This window comes from Macrobrachium rosenbergii, chromosome 28 (genome assembly GCF_040412425.1).
Source record: "Macrobrachium rosenbergii isolate ZJJX-2024 chromosome 28, ASM4041242v1, whole genome shotgun sequence".
NCBI classification, from domain to species: domain Eukaryota; kingdom Metazoa; phylum Arthropoda; class Malacostraca; order Decapoda; family Palaemonidae; genus Macrobrachium; species Macrobrachium rosenbergii.
In genome coordinates, this window is record NC_089768.1 from 13420001 (window position 1) to 13437500 (window position 17500).

Here is a 17500-nt window from a genome sequence, read left to right on the forward strand (position 1 = left end):
CATAGGAACATGGCATTTCGAGGTGCCCATTCCCGAAGACGATGGTTTTTCTTGACAGAAAGATGAATTATACTTTTGAACGCTGCTTTTATTTATCCTTGCTCCCAGACCTTCCTGAATGGCTTCCGATGTATAACATTAGCTGGTCCGCTGGTACAGTGGTTAGCGTCGTGGCATGACATAATATGTCGAGGGTTCGAGTCTACCCCACTGGCTCTGTATCATGATCAGTTACTGCTGCCGTGTGGGGTTGAAGCCAACATTCTTTGGAAGCTTGAATTTCAAGTCAATGGCCCCTTTGGTGAGCTTGTTCTATGTGAATGGGTTTCATCTACTGAAATAATAATAATAATAATAATAATTATAATAATAATAATAATAATAATAATAATAATAATAAAACGCCGATGGAATAGTCAAATCAGTGCCATGATTATTAACCAGACCTATTGAAGAAGAGACGTAATACTGTTACTTCTTTCGAATGAACACCAAAATATTCTTTGGAAGCTTGAATTTCAAGTCAAATGGCCCCTTTGGTGCGCTTGTTCCATGTGAATGGGTTTCGTCTACTGAAATAATAATAATAATAATAATAATAATAATAATAATAATAATAATAATAATTCTTAGTAGAAGAAGGAGTACAAATAAAGGATAAACGCCTACGAGACCTCGATGTTGCTGTGTTTCCTAAGGTTGAAATGACCTGTAATGAAGCGTTCTGTGTCAATGCAATTACCTCGTTATTCTCGACCTTTCCCCTTTAACTTCTTGGTCTTACCATCTTCATTTTTTCCTTTATTTTCTCTCGGTTTTCTGTTTTAACTCTACTATATGAAGATCTCTTCAGTTCGAAGCTAAGTTAAATTCATCCGTATAATAAACACGCTCACTTAAGAATCTCATACGTACATGCATTTATATATAGTGAATCCAAATACATTAACACGCTCAAATTTATTCAACAGATAAACTACAACAGTTTATTATATAAATCACTATCTGTAAATCTGGGTTATCCAACGTTTGAAACACGAATCAAAACGAAACCTTTGTTTGTGTCGCCAACAACCTCTGACATTTGAAGCTGATTTTTCTTTCCGATTTAGAGCTACTTTGTGACGGGAAGATCGCCATTCATTTTCCTGTCTGCAGTATTTACAGTTTTGTTAAGAGAGAAGAGTAAAATAATATAAAAAAATGAACTTCAGGCACCAATCAGGTTGATGTCATACCATTTCGAAATCTGCTACGATTCCAGGTGACGTAAAGCTTTCGTCATGAGTTCACCCCCCCGCCCTCTCTCACTCTCTCTCTCTCTCAGTGATGAACCCGGCTTCTCAAAGCGGAGAGATGACTGACGCCTCAAACCCTTCTGACAAATGTACCGTAATTTAAAAGACCCAAGGTCTCCCCATCAACAATCTCGTCATAATTTCCTCCACCCTGCGTGTGTATGTGTGTGTTCCAATTGCCCTATCACATCCCTGCCTTCCTCTTGCAAAACAACAGGAAGGCAGAGGTTACTCAACAATTCTCCTCCGGCTTCTAAAAGGCTGCAAAAAATCAAATGGGCCGCTCCCTATCGTAGATCTTGTATTCAAAACTGTCCCCGAATGTTTCTCCACTTGATGGCGTATCTGTATAACCGCAGAAGAACGCAAAAATTCCATTTATTCATCTGTATTATCTACGCTCCATCCAAGTTTCCTGCCATCCAGCTGGAATTCCGGAGGTGCCCCATCATCATTATGACCTGTAGCTGGTGTGTGTAACCACAGTGGAACGAGACAAGAGGGGGGTGGTGGGTAAGAGACACTTGGCGGGAGATGCCGTGGGGGAATAGTAGTCTAGATGTGGGGAGGGAGGAGGGGGTAGATGTTTTAAACCCCTTCCACCCCTCTGTTTCTCTCTCCCCATCTCGGTATCTCGGTCTCTCAGTCCATCCAAAACGTTGTCTCTCTCTCTCTCTCTCTCTCTCTCTCTCTCTCTCTCTCTTAGACCATGTCTCCCCCATATGGCTTGGTTTGATCTTGGTTTTCACTCTTCTTGCCGCATTCTGGCTAGACCTACCGCCATTCCATCTCAACTTTTAGAGTAAACAAGGTGGTCTGGACGGCCGTCCTTTTGTACGATACCCATTCAGGCGTTACAAGGTCTCTTTGGATCTTTTTCTTTCTACAGATGTCACACCGCTGTGATGACTTCCCTTTCTACTTTCAATCGCTGAGAGCGTCAGCTACCTCTGGTCAGGTGGAGCTCCGGTTTACGCGGATTGCTGGTGTTCTTCGATGCGTTGCTTCTACAATAAACTTGTATATTAGCAAGATTTAAATGTAGGATTTCTCTCTCTCTCTCTCTCTCTCTCTTCTCTTTTCAAACTCGGACAGATACTTTATAAGATGATATTTACTCTTAATCATATATATATATATATATATATATATATATATATATATATATATATATATATATATATATATATATATATATATAAAACGTATGTTTGTACATTACGAAAAACGACTGGAAACTATAACAGATTCATCATTTTGAGCCATTTAAGGAAGAGAGAAAAGTACACAAAGACTCCAAGCTTTTGAATAGCGTTAATGCCACCTTGCCAGACCAGTCTAATTGGAAAACCTTATTACATCTAATATATATATATATATATATATATATATATATATATATATATATATATATATATATATATATATATATATATGTGTGTGTGTGTGTGTGTGTGTGTGTGTGTGTGTGTGTGATGATGGTCGCAGCATTCAACCGAAAGTCACAAAAAAGCCAGGGAATGACAGAGGAATCTTTCAAGGCTACCGACAATTGTCTTGGTCGAACTCTAGGCTCACTTACATACAACGGCAGAAGCATTAGGTCTCAGGAGAATCTTCATAGCCATTGTTAAGATCATTGTCCCCTTGTTCCCGTAGCGGGGTAGTACAGTCATTGCACCTCATGCGGAGCACCGTAGGCATTGCTTAAGGTTCTTTGCAGCGTCCCTTCGGCCTCTAGTTGCAACCCCTTTCATTCCTTCTACTGTGCCTCCTTTCATACTCTCTTGCTTCCATCTTGCTTTCCACCCTTTCTTAACAATTGATTCATAGTGCAATTGCGAGGTTTTCCTCCTGGTACACCTTTCAAACCTTTTTACTACCAATTTCATTTTCAGCGCTGAATAATCTCATAGTTCCCAGCGCATGGCCTTTGGACTAAATTTCTATGTTCTATTCTATTCTATTCTGTTCTACTGTCCCCACGTGAGGTGGATTACGACCTACTCCTAAAATATTAGTTTGTTAATCATCACATCTGGCTACAATGGATGACTTGACCTCAATCTGTTCTTCATGATTACTCGCGTATATGCATAACCACCGCACCTGTCATTTTTCCTGTGCCAGAAGCATATCTATGTCATCCAGCTCTTGTGGTATCTTTTCCACTCTGACCAATGCAGGGGATTTTATGCACCTTGTTACAAATTACTGGCTGCACTATCTTAATCGTAATTCTTCCTTCTTTATGTAAATACACTTTTAACATAATGAAACCTCCACAGTTTTGAAAGATGTACAAAACTAGGAGGTTTGGAAGACACAAGCTATTTTGGCAATCGCTATTTCTTAACACTAACTTGTTACAAGTCTCTTCAGCTCGTTTTCAAAACGCTTGTCTAGGTACCTCAGAAGCCAAAACCAAAAAAAATCTGAGAACCATAAAACTCACCCTAATGATCAAGACCTATACTTGGAATGGAAAAAGAAAACTATTTGTAAAATAAAGAAAAGAAATGATCAATTCAATGTACTGTGGATCACTTCAGCTTCGCTGGGTGAAAAGTACTACTTTTGAAGTGCCCAAAGTCTGTTGTATATTTGTCAACCTCGCCATTATCTAAGGAAATCAAACATTTGCTCCCTGACACACTAAGACAAAAACAGGCTCCTAATTCAACAACTGTTATGCGGATCTTCAAACATAAGCAATAAAACAGAAAATGAGAAAGCCTAACATTTCTACGAACGTGTGAATGAGGACGGAATTAACCCAATATCATCGAGTGAATATTATTAGACCTAATTTTGATACAGCGGAATGAAATCTATATAACTCCCCTGCATATCCTGAACGATAATCATAAAACAAATAAATATGATTGTCTTTTAATTCTCGAAAGTACACGGTAGATAAATAATTACCGGAAATAAAGAAATAACTTTTCTCATCAGCGAAAGAAATGACAAGAGGTCAAAAAGATTTGCCCTCTCTCTCTCTCTCTCTCTCTCTCTCTCTCTCTCTCTCTCTCAGCACATGATCTTGCGAGTGTGAGAAAATACGACAGAATTCCAGCCATGAGAATTTATGGCATCGGCGGAATTCCCAACAGATTCGGGGCGTCGATAACGATTTGTACCAGCGGAGGCCCTTTGGAGGGCATTCTTAATATAAGGTGACAGCTTCTTCTTGTTATTGTTTTCTTCCTTCCTCTTTTTCTTTTTTCTTCTTCTTCTTCTTCTTCTTCTTCTTCTTCTTCTTCTTCTTACCTTTTGCTTCTTTCAGGAGATGCGGTCAATGTGAGATTGCTATACCGATAAAGACTTGAGTGAATTTCTTTATGATTCGTAATATCAGGATTGGAAACCGTTTATAAATGTAAGAAAGGCAAAGGAATATGTTTCTCAACGCAAATCATAAAAATAAACTGCAATTATAAAAATGAACCGCAAACTCTCTAAAGGAAAACGAATTAAAGCACTGGAAGAGATGAGAGATTTAAGCACTCGTCACTAGGCTGCACGGGTCTGCCACGAATTTGGTTCACAAGCAGTTAAGAGTTAAAACCTCAGCACAAAAGTATTTCAACCTGTATCAGGTTCTCTATAAAACATTCCTTCTCCCCATTTCAGAGAAGATTTTCTGCACAATGGCTGCCTGGGTAAAGGTGAAGGACCTCTACTGATCGCCAGAATTCGAACGATGTCCGACCAGCTTAGCAATCGAGCCTAGACCCAAGTTCTACCAGACCAGTTATCTAAGAGCATTTCGCTCATTTCGCAATCAAAACCCTAAGTGACAGGATAATGTGAAGTAATGTGAAGTAATTTACCTGTAAATAATTCTGTATTTTTTCAAGTGTTAATGGTATTTAGGTGAGAGAAGCTTACCAAGCTTTACATGTTTGCTTACCCATACAAACGTTCGGTAACAGAGAGGGGGGGGGGAACTCGTCATATTCTGGCACTCACAGAATCGTATGAAAGATATAAAACCTGATGGCAGTTTCACACTCCACACACATTAATTAGCTGGAATGTGTCCCCTCCGGGTGGCTCATTACCAAGTCATTCACAAGTTGAGATAAACAAGTTTGGCTGCCGGCTCTTGGGCTGCCTTGGGTGGCGGCAGAGGGCGGAAACAGCCTTCAAACGCTGCTAATCCCAAGGTCTAGAGATTGGCTAATCCTGTCCTCTGTGAGAACTTTCTGTCACCGAATCCAGCTTGGAAAAACAATCTGAATATTTATTCGGTTCACATTAATTTCATAAGGACAACTCTTTCTGTAACCTTTTTTTTAGGGAAAAGTTCAGAGTATTCTTATATAATGCATTCCCTTGCAATGAGAATTATGCGGTGGCACTCGAAGAATCGTACTACTACAGAGTCTAATTCTTTTTGAATTCTTTAGATGTTACCATAATTCTCCCTATCTATTATTATTATTATTATTATTATTATTATTATTATTATTATTATTATTATTATTTCCTTACCAAGATTATGAACATCGGCCAGTTATTAGCAAATATCAGCCCTGATGAGAAGAAAAATTAAGAACTGAAAAGACCATATATATAAAATCAATTCAACTGATGCTGCCACTCTCTTTAACAAGACATATTATTATCGTTATTATTATTATTATTATTATTATTATTATTATTATGAACCTTATTCATATGTATACAAGCCCATCAAAGGGGCCACTGACTTGAAATCCAACCTTCCAAAGAATATGGTGTTCATTAGGAAGAAGTAACAGAAGGTAAATGAAAAAAAAAACATTAAAAAAATAAATAATTTCGAGAGGGAAGGGGAAAAATATGGGACATTCAGAATCGCGAAGGAATTATGTCAATGTCACGAGACACAAAACATACTGGGACAAGTCTAGACCGACTTTCACTGCGGTGTCTCACGGACACGTTCCTGGTCGTCTTAGCCCGTCTCTCCGAGGAAGCCCATTTCGGTCATAAAACTGAAGGCGCGCTTGTTCCACTCGTGTGGTATCGTGCTTTAACGAACGTACGTGAGTTAAGTTTTACAACAATACTGGCTACTTGGTGCAAAGTTTGGTTCGAATGCTGTAAAAGTTGAACTGAACTTGAATAAAGAATTTTGGCCAAAGGCCAAGCACTGGGACCTACGAGGTCATTCAGCGCTGAAACGGAAATTGACAGTAAAAGGTTTGAAAGGCGTTACAGGAGGAAAACCTCACAGTTGCACTATGAATCAACTGTTAGGAAAAGGTGGAATGTAAGATGGAAGAAAGAGAGTATGAAAGGAGGTACAGTAAAATGAATGAAAGGGGTTGCAGCTAGGGGCCGAAGGCACGCTGGAAAGAACCTTAAGTAATGGCGACAGTGCACCGCATGAGGTGCACTGACAGCAGTACCACCTATGCGGGGAATAATGTAAAAGTAAACACGAGACTAAAGAAAATCTGGTAAATTTCGTGAAATTTCACTTTCTAATTTCATGTACTGTAATTTACGTCCTATTCACAATGCAATGTTCAGCTCTCTACAATTGCAAGAGACTAAAAATTACTGATGCATTATAAACAAAATTACTGGGATGCTCGTCGTCCATTTCAAAGTTCATCGTTTAAATCGCTAGGCTATTGCGACCTGCAATCTTTTAAATCATACAAGCGGTAGCGTACACTACATTTCAGAATATTATTATTATTATTATTATTATTATTATTATTATTATTATTATTATTATTATTCAGAAGATGAAACCTATTCATATGGAACAAGCCCACCAAAGGGGCCACTGACTTGATATTCAAGCTTCAAAAGAATATGATGTTCATTAGGAAGAAGTAAGAGGAAGTAAAGGGAAATACAGAAAGAAGAAATCCCACTTATTAAAAAATAAAAAAAAATAAAAAATTAGTTTTTATAAACAAATAAAAAATTATTAAAATGCAAGAAGAATATTATTAGGGAAGTAATGCATTGCATCTTCGCTTGAACTTCCGAAGTTCCAATTGCACGACATCCTCTGGGAGGCTGTTCCACAGTCCAACGTGGGGGAATAAAGGACCACTGGAACTTTGGAAAAGTTCGACATGAATGTCATTCATGTAAGCACTCGCATATTACTAAAATTATAGCCAACCTTTTCTTTCTAATGTATTTAACGAATTCCCGTTCAACTATATCAATTCTAGAAAATCTTAGGTCTTAAAGAAGAGGCATAAGCCTAGCTACCGAACCTGGTACACCACCAGGTTAGTGTAACACCACCTTTAGGCTGTGAGCCCGCGTAACTGATCAGTTATCTCCAGGAAACACCACCAGCTAATCATTTCCCTAATTCCTATAATAAATTTAAAAGAAGCAAGCAGCACCTCACTTTTCCCTGGACGAAGGTACCTACCAAATAACCAGTCGATAACATTAACAACCAGCGATCAGAAACACTGACGTCAAACGCAGTGGTAAAGGATCTTTAAGCCCAGATGAAAGCAGAGAGCATCGATGATTTAACGCCCAAGGGGATCGATGTAATTACTGTACGATGTAAACTTTATAACCAGCACTTCAAGTTCATCTTTTTTTAGTTTTCTGTAAAAGAAAACTATTGAGATGGCTTTGTCTGTCCGTCTGCACTTTTCATGTCGGCTCTTTTTCTGTCCGCCCTCATATCTTAAAAACTACTGAGGCTACAGGGCTGCAAATTGCTAAGTTGATCATCCACTCTCCCATCATCAAACATACCAAATTGCAGCCCTCTAGCCTCTGTAGTTTTTATTCTATTTAATGTTAAAGTTAGCCATAATCGTGCTTTTGACACCGCTATAGGTATCAACTACACAGGCCACCACCGGGCCGTAGCTGAAATTTTCATGGGCCACGGCTGAAAGTTTCATACAGCATTAAACGCTGCACAGAATACTCGACTGCGCCGAAGAAACTCCGGCGAATTTTTTACTTGTTTTTTCTCCACCACACCTTATACTGAGGCGAAAGGGAACATCTGCTACCATACTTTACCACGGCTGTCAAGATCCTTAACTGAATGTTAAGGAGAATTGTCAAGATCTCTAATTGAATATTAAGGAGAAATTTAAGTAAAAACAAAGTATAATTCATGACTCACCCCCTAATACGCTCGGCAGATCCCTTGGACTAACCTGAAATCAAAAGAAACGTATTAATACACAAGAAGGTCACAAGGCAATTAATAATGTTATATATTAATATAATATAGATGTATTATTATATAGTAAATATTAATCAAGGCAAAGAAGAAAAAGGTCTATATTACATCAATAACGCTATATATTAGTATAATATAGATATATTATCATATACTAAATATTAATCAGGGCAAAGAAGAAAAAGGTCCATATTACATCAATGATACTATATATTAATATAAAATAGATATATTATTATATACTAAATATTAATCAAGGCAAAGAAGAAAAGGGTCCATATTACATAAATAATACTAATATTAATATAATATAGATATATTATTATATACTAAATATTAATATGCATCTACAACATACCAGTAAATGCTTTTTTTAAAAACATACGCAGCAACGATGCGCTGTCAAGTCTTCAAAATTCCGTAGGTCAAACATATGTATGAAACAATATATAGTTTTTAATGAAAAGCAAAAAAGATTCAATGTACAATGAACGGGATAAAATACCGAATAAGGAAAAACTATTTTAAGATAATAAGTGAAAGGCACTGAACAGAACAATAAGATACATCACGGCTTAAAACGCTTTTACATATAAACTAAGGCATTCATAGTGGCAGTTACTTTATACATTCAAGTAGCAAGTCACACGTAACTCATGGCGTTACTGAATTAAGGCAGTTTACTGTAGAGCAACGGCAACTTTAATTCTCGTCTAAAATAAACCACTAATGATGGTATCAGCTGATATGAACAAAAAAAAAATAAATGTCCCCAATATTAATTTTACTCGATATTTTCTTCAGCTAGTCCCTGAACAAACAACTAGTAATTTGTACATGTATGTAGGTACGTATGTCTATATATGTGTATATATATACATACACACATATATAATATATATATATATATATATATATATATATATATATATATATATATATATATATATATATATATATATATATATATATATATATATATATACCTGTCAAACACCTCGAAAAATATTCCCGGATACTTTCCGTACCGGACAGCTATAGCCGCCCAAACCACTTATACCTCTCTCTCTCTCTCTCTCTCTCTCTCTCTCTCTCTCTCTCTCTCTCTCTCTCTCTCTCTCCTTACAAACAACAAAAAAGTAGTCCAAAGAACCAGCGTATAAAAACTGACGGGAGAAAAAAAAAGCCATCATTATGGTGAAAGAAGAAAAACTACTCATACTTAAGCAGGCAGATAAAAAAAAAGTGGCCAATCGACCTTAACTCGGAGAGAAATGGTCCAGATACAATCGCGAAAGAAAGAGGCAGCGAAAATTGTACGTACTATATAACATCTTGCACCTACAACCAACCTTGTCAGAGGAAATGTGACATTAATCCACTAAACAAAAAATATTTACGGTTAATGGCACCATTTGGAAATGAAAACGTGGCTTTTTTTCTCCTCAGTTACCGGTATTTATGTCATTACCATAAATATTCTAATGTGCGAGAATAATAAAAGCGACTCGAATAGCAATAAGGCACCTGAGCTGCCCAAGGTATCGGTTCATCGCTGTTTAATTGGAATCCTGCGTCTCTCTCTCTCTCTCTCTCTCTCCAGGCAAGACCTACGTGCAGGAAGGCATATCATGAAGGAGTTTTAAGGCAGGAAGCATCAGGTGGAATGCTACGGGAGAAAATGTGAAAGTTCTTATGTGTACTGAAAGCACGTCAATTTAGGCCTATAGCCTGGATGAATTTCCCTATAAATTAAATCGTTCGACCTTTTAAAAGGTCACATAACCATCTAAATGATTAAGGTTTGATTAAGTTACATATACAGTACATTGTAAATTATCAATTCATACATGCAATTTACACCGGTTGCACATACAAGTAGATTATATATATATATATATATATATATATATATATATATATATATATATATATATATATATATATATATATATATATATATATATATATATATATATATATATATATATATATATATATATATATATATATATATATATACACAAACACGTAAGAGCTATACGAGTGTATGTGTGTAGGCCTATGATCGAGAGCATTGGCTGACCTCCAGGCCAGTGCTCTCGATGATATGAAGACAAAAGCACTGACCTGGAGATTAGTCAGTGGCCTTGCCTTCAAATGACCGACAGCACTGATTAATCTCCAGGTCAGTGCTCCTGACTCCGTATGATCGAGATCATGGAACTTCCGGACACAGGATCAACTTCAAAGATCTCAAAACCAAGACCGATTGGAAACTGGCTTCGTGGAAATAAATGGTTCTCGCATTCCCAAGCTCGGCGCAGAGCCTTTGGGAAAATATCTGAGTAATTAATCAGTTAAATAGATTCCAAAAAATTTAATTATTATTTTTATTAATATTTCAGTAGACGAAACCTGTTCACATGGATCAAGCAAACCACAGGGGCCACTGACTTGAAATTCAAGCTTCCAGGGAATGTTGGTTTCAACCTCCCACCGCAAACCCCACACTGCAGCAGTAACTGATCATGATACAGAGCCAGTGATTTTTCATCGCCCCTGGGGGAGACCCGAACCCCGCAACATCTGAGTAGCATGCCACGACACCAACCACTATGCCAGCGGACCAACTCACAACTCATAAAGGATCGCTGACTTGACTCCAGGCTCAATTTACCAAAATTTGGGAGCAATACAACAGATGTTGCTGTTAAAAATAACTGACCTGGTATATATAACTTTGTCAACATATCATCTTCATAATGAAGGAAAAAACAATATACGTACAAGACCCATGATACTTCATTCATATCTCGTATAATCACCGCCATCAGAAAGTTCATAATTATCATTACCCTTATTGCTGACTGTCAGTCAAAATGAACACTATCAGCAACATTACCATCCCGAATACCCCCATTCAAAACTAATTTCACTTTTATTTCATCATTTCGAGCTAAATAAAATTTCATGTTGGCCATTTGGGTTTTTTTGTTGGGGGGGCGCGGGAATTAAGTGCATGAAGCTAGCAGAAAACTAAAAGAAAAATAAATAAATAAAAACAACGAAAGCTGTAAATAATGGTAAAAGTTCGTAGAGATTAATTAGGAACATACAGACATGAACGTACACATACACGTGTGTGTGTATATATATATATATATATATATATATATATATATATTATATATATATATATATATATATATATATTAATATATATATATATATATTATATATATATTAATACTGTATATGTATATATTATATATATACTGTATATATATAATGTATATGTATTTATATCTGTATGTATATATATTATATATATATAATATATATAGTATATATATGTATATATTGTGATATCGCATTGTGATAAAAGAAAGTAGACGAAAAAGTAGACAAAAAAGTAGACGAAGAAGTGGACAAAAAACAAAAAGTAGACGAAAAAGCGGACCATAAAAAAACCCACTTCATAAATATAAATAGCGTTTGAAAGTAGCCATCCCGGAAGAAACTTTCGCACTGTAAATAAAAAAAAACAACGTTGAGGGTTGGGGGGAAGGGAAAGGGAAGGCAGGGAGGTAAGGGAAGATGATAAAAAGAGAGAGAAAAAAGCGAACGATAAGAAATAAGATCTCTTCTCAGGTAATGAAACCGCAGGGTACAGATCTCTCACCATTGCTTAAGTATTCATGAGCCTTTGGATATCATCTTCGTCATCATTATTATTATTATTATTATTATTATTATTATTATTATTATTTATTTTTATTATTATTATTATTATATTTTTAAAAAGAAATGCGCAATAAAACAAGCTTCAACAAAATGTAATTTTAAAGAGAGAGAGAGAGAGAGAGAGAGAGAGAGAGAGAGAGAGAGAGAGAGAGAGAGCAAAACTACTGTGTAGAATCGTAGATCAATACCCTATTTGGTTCAATGTGACATTCTCTATTTCTTCATCGAGGTAAAATATTATTATTATTATTATTATTATATTACGAAATGTGCAATCATTCTTTTGGGACATGCCTTAAAGGCCACTGGCTTTCAAAGCAAGCGTCCACATAATATAATTTTAAAGAGAGAGAGAGAGAGAGAGAGAGAGAGAGAGAGAGAGAGAGAGAGAGAGAGAGAGAGAGAGAGAGAGATAACTGCTTCTTCGAACAGTAGATCAATATTCAGTTCAATCTGACACTGTTTATTTCTACACCACAGCGAAATATTATTATTATTATTATTATTACGAAGTGTACAATCATTCTTAAGGGACATGCCTTTAAGGCCATTGGCTTTCAATGCAAGCTTCCACAATATATAATTTTAAAGAGAGAGAGAGAGAGAGAGAGAGAGAGAGAGAGAGAGAGAGAGAGATGAGAGATAACTGCTGTTTCCAATCGTAGATCAATATTCGGTTCAATCTGACGCTGTCTATTTCTACATCGCGGTGAAATATGAATGTATAAATCTACACAGGTCATTCAACGTGCGGAATAAAGTTTGGTCCTGGTTCCAAATGAGTTATCTTTTAGTGGGGAAATTATGTCGAGTGTGATAGACGATAAATTTAAGGCGCAGGGACCTGTAATTTATTCAGTGAGTACGAACAAAATGTCTAACAGGTGCATCTACCACACTTTTTTATATTTACTGCTGGAGTAAGACACAAAAATTGTACAATTCAATGATGTTAGACACTAATATTGGTAGAATTCAATGAAATAGACATTAATATTGGTAGAATTCAATGAAATTAGACATCAATATTGATAGAATTCAATGAAGTTACACATTAACATTGGTAGAATTCAATGAAGTTAGACATTAATATTGGTAGAATTCAATCATGGAAGACAATACTATTGGTAGCATCAAATGAAGTTAGACATTAATATTGGTAGAATTCAATCAAGGAAGACAATACTATTGGTAGCATCAAATGAAGTTAGACATTAATATTGGTAGAATTCAATCAAGGAAGACAATAATACTGGTAGCATCAAATGAAGTTAGACATTAATATTGGTAGAATTCAATCAAGGAAGACAATACTATTGGTAGCATCAAATGAAGTTAGACAGTAATATTGGTAGAATTCAATCAAGGAAGACACTAATATTGATAGAATTCAATGAGGTCAGACACTAATACTTTCAGAATTCAATTAAGTTAGACTATAATATCGGTAGACTTCAATGAAATATGATACAAATATTGGTAGAGAGGCAATCTCTTATAGCAGTAATGCTGATAATAATAACTTTTACCGCCTAGGCACGACCCAGAATCACAATAATACTAAATTAGGAGTTTGTGTGTTCAAAGAAGGACGGTCAGCAATAGCAGTCATGTGGTGGGGAGGGGGAAGCTGGACAGCGTGCGTGGAATACCTGGACTTTCATTATTGTGGGTCGCTTAAAGAAGTGGTGTCCTGGGACTCTTACTTTTATCATTTATATTTCAGATCATTCGAATGCATTGTGCCATTTCTGCTGATCTGGATAGAGGAAGGAAATTGCAGAGTTTATACACGCGCGCGAGCACACACATTTATATATTTATATATATATATATATATATATATATATATATATATATATATATATATATATATATATATATATATGTGTGTGTCTTGGATATAAACACGCACTAGTGTGTCACATTTCCTACAGTACATTTACGTATATACATCACGTGTCACTATGATTGTAAGGATATATGTATGTATGTATGTATGTATGTATGTATGTATGTATGTATATACATAATTTATATATATATATATATATATATATATATATATATATATATATATATATATATATATATATATATATATATATATAGAGAGAGAGAGAGAGAGAGAGAGAGAGAGAGAGAGAGAGAGAGAGAGAGAGAGAGAGAGAGAGAGAGAGTCCACATTAAGAAATTATGTAACATTAAACATGACTTTCATCGTTGTCCAAACTTTTCTGCCGCCTCACCCACAGTCACTGACTCCTTACCGAGTCCTTCCTTTCTGCCTGTGCATCATAAACAAAACAATCCTTTGAGAAAAATACACATCTGAAACCCACTGTGACCCTAAACTGACCACATGCTCTGAATCATCCAACAAGCTTCAAGTTCAATGTAAACCAACCAATTAGCGAATCTCAATACCTCTTTCCTGAGGAATATAGAATTTAGGCCAAAGGCCAAGCACTGGGACCTATGCGGTCATTCAGCGCTGGATGGGAAATTGACAGTAAAAGGTTTGAAAGGTGTAACAGGAGGAAAACCTCCCAGTTGCACTATGAAACAACTGTTAGGAGAGGGTGGAAAGTGAGATGGAAGAAAGAGAATATGAAGGGAGGACTAGTAAAAGGAATGAAAGAGGCTGCAGCTAGGGGCCTAAGGAAGGGACGCTGCAAAGACCCTTAAGTAATGCCTACAATGCATCACGTGAGGTGCACTGACGGCACTAACTCGCTACGGAGCTCATTCCTGAGGCGCAAGCTTCTATGCTCACTTATTCTGCGGCCATCTAGGGCTACGATTCTTAATTCTTAATCCCAGTGACTGAGGTATTGCTTTTCACCAATGTCCATTTTTCCCTAAGGAAAATAAGACTCAAATCTAATACCGCTATAATTTTCCTGTTAAAATATAAACTACTGCACTAGTTTTAATGCACCAAGTTTTGCAACAAGCATTCCATTGTGGATTTTACCTCACACTTCTTGAGAAGTACGACGTAGTACTTTTACATTTCATAAACTACTACTGTATTCATCAGAGCCCTGAAGAGGCTACGTAAGTCTACATACGCAACAAGAGCAAGAAGCGTAGGGAGACGTTTCCAATGCTCTAAGTGATTATCAGAAGTAAAAGGCAAACTCTCCATACCATTTACAGCCTACACACAGAAAAATAACTTTAAGTCAATTATGTAACCCCTTCGGGCAGGCTGTATGGAGAGGAAAGAAAAGATGATCCATTACCAGAATATCTCCTGAATAATAATAACAATAATAATAATAATATCCTCTGGAACTATGGTATCAGAACAGATAGGGTGATACGTGCCAACAGACCAGACGTGACGTTGATTGACAAAATCAAGAAGTATCACTCACTGATGTCGCAATACCATGGGACACCAGAGTACATGAGAAAGAAAGTGATAAAATTGATAAGTATCAAGACCTGAAAATCGAAATAAGAAGGATATGGGATATGCCAGTGGAAATTGTACCCATAATCATAGGAACACTAGGCACGATCCCAAGATCCCTGAAAAGGAATCTGGAAAAACTAGATGCCGAAATAGCCTAGCTCCAGGACTCATGCAGAAAAGTGTGCTACTAGAAACAGCGCACATAGTGAGAAAAGTGATGGACTCCTAAGGAGGCAGGATGCAACCCGGAACCCCACACTATAAAAACCACCCAGTCGAATAGGATGAGTGAGATATATAATAATAATAATAATAATAATAATAATAATAATAATAATAATAATAATAATATACAGTATACTGTAGCGTTTGACATTTAAGTCCTCCAAAGCCCCAGAGTAGGAGAGGTTCCTTTGTAAACTTGCATTATCTAGCCACTTCCTAAGCAGCAATTGTAGAAACCAATTTAATATTATTTAATAATTGCATCGAGGTGTCCTTCATATAAAAAAAAGACTTACATAGTCCCAAACGAAATTAGCTCGGAGAAGGTGATAAACGGGGCTGACGCAAAGTTCAGTGCAGGTAAAGGTAAACAGAAGGATCATAATTGATTTTCCTTCATCGGGGTAAGCCAGCCAGCCAGCTTGAATGCCATTAACCTCTCAAAAAATTCATTAATTGTAAACATAAATATGAAAAATGGAATCATTAATCCAGAAGCTCATAAATAGAGTAATCAATCCAAAAATCTCATGAATGGAGTAATTAATAGAAAAATCTGATAAGAGGTAAATAATCCATAAATCTCATAAATGGAGTAATTAATCCAAAAATCTCATAAATGGAGTAATTAGTCTAGAAGTCTCATGAATGGAGTAATTAGTCTAGAAGTCTCATAAATGGGGTAATTAGTCTACAAATCTCATAAATGGAGTAATTAATCGAGAAGTTTAATCAATGGAGTAATTAATCCAGAATTCTCATAAATGGAGTAATCTTCCTGCGCTGGTGTCTAGTATTTAAAAATGTCTAAGTGTCTAGTATTTAAAAACGTCTAAGTGTCTAAGTATTTACAATGTCTAAGTGTCTAGTATTTAAAAATGTCTTAAAAACGTTTAAGTGTCTAATATTTAAAAATGTCTTCAAAAACTCTGAGTGTCTAGTATTTAAAAATGTCTTCAAAATGTCTAAGTGTACCACATAACCCCTTCCCCAACACAACTGTAAACGAACTGAAAAAATGTCCTTCGTGTATACGACTTTCAACTAAATTATCTGGAAATCATTAAATTTAACAATCAGGTTCCGCTTTGTTTAACAATGATGCAAGCTTCTAAACGACTTTTGGTTTTCTTTGTGTATGTGTGTGTGATTTCTTGTTACTTTAATGTTGCATCAATCTTGCATTTAAAATGCAACTATCAAAGTGTTCTGCAAATGAAGTTATTTCTTCTTTCATTTCCTTGTTCAGTTCTCAAAAGACATTGCAGGAAGTACTACTGCACTAGTAATGAGAGAGAGAGAGAGAGAGAGAGAGAGAGAGAGAGAGAGAGAGAGAGAGAGAGAGAGAGAGAATACTGATCATTCGATCAGCAAAGTCATCCTCTTAACAAAAGCTTAATAAGCTATTAACAAGTGCGACCATTACGTAACCCGTCTTTTAACATCAAGACGTTTGTTAGGCGAACCGCCACAATGACAGTAAAATTTGCATCGGAGAAGTGATCTTGTGAAAGCAGGCCTTTCGTAACAACTCGGTGCAACGACCCTTCTCGGTACTCTCCGAGCGGAAGACTGGAAGAATCCACGCGACGATGCCATTGTGATCTGGAATGTTCACAGACTGCT

The 17500-nt window shown here is 36.3% G+C and overlaps 1 protein-coding gene across 5 annotated transcripts in view; it reads right to left on the bottom strand.

Annotated features, from left to right (window-relative positions):
* The window catches only part of LOC136854043 (protein FAM43A), a 351269-nt gene that overhangs the window by 243683 nt on the left and 90086 nt on the right, over positions 1 to 17500 (bottom strand). For 2 of the 5 annotated variants that reach the window (XM_067130107.1, XM_067130109.1), the window contains exon 3: positions 8419 to 8452. The exons of the other annotated variants lie outside the window; for them this stretch is intronic. The gene's annotated coding sequence lies outside the window, so the exon portion shown is untranslated. The remainder of the gene's footprint in view (positions 1 to 8418; positions 8453 to 17500) is intronic. 5 annotated transcript variants of the gene reach the window in all.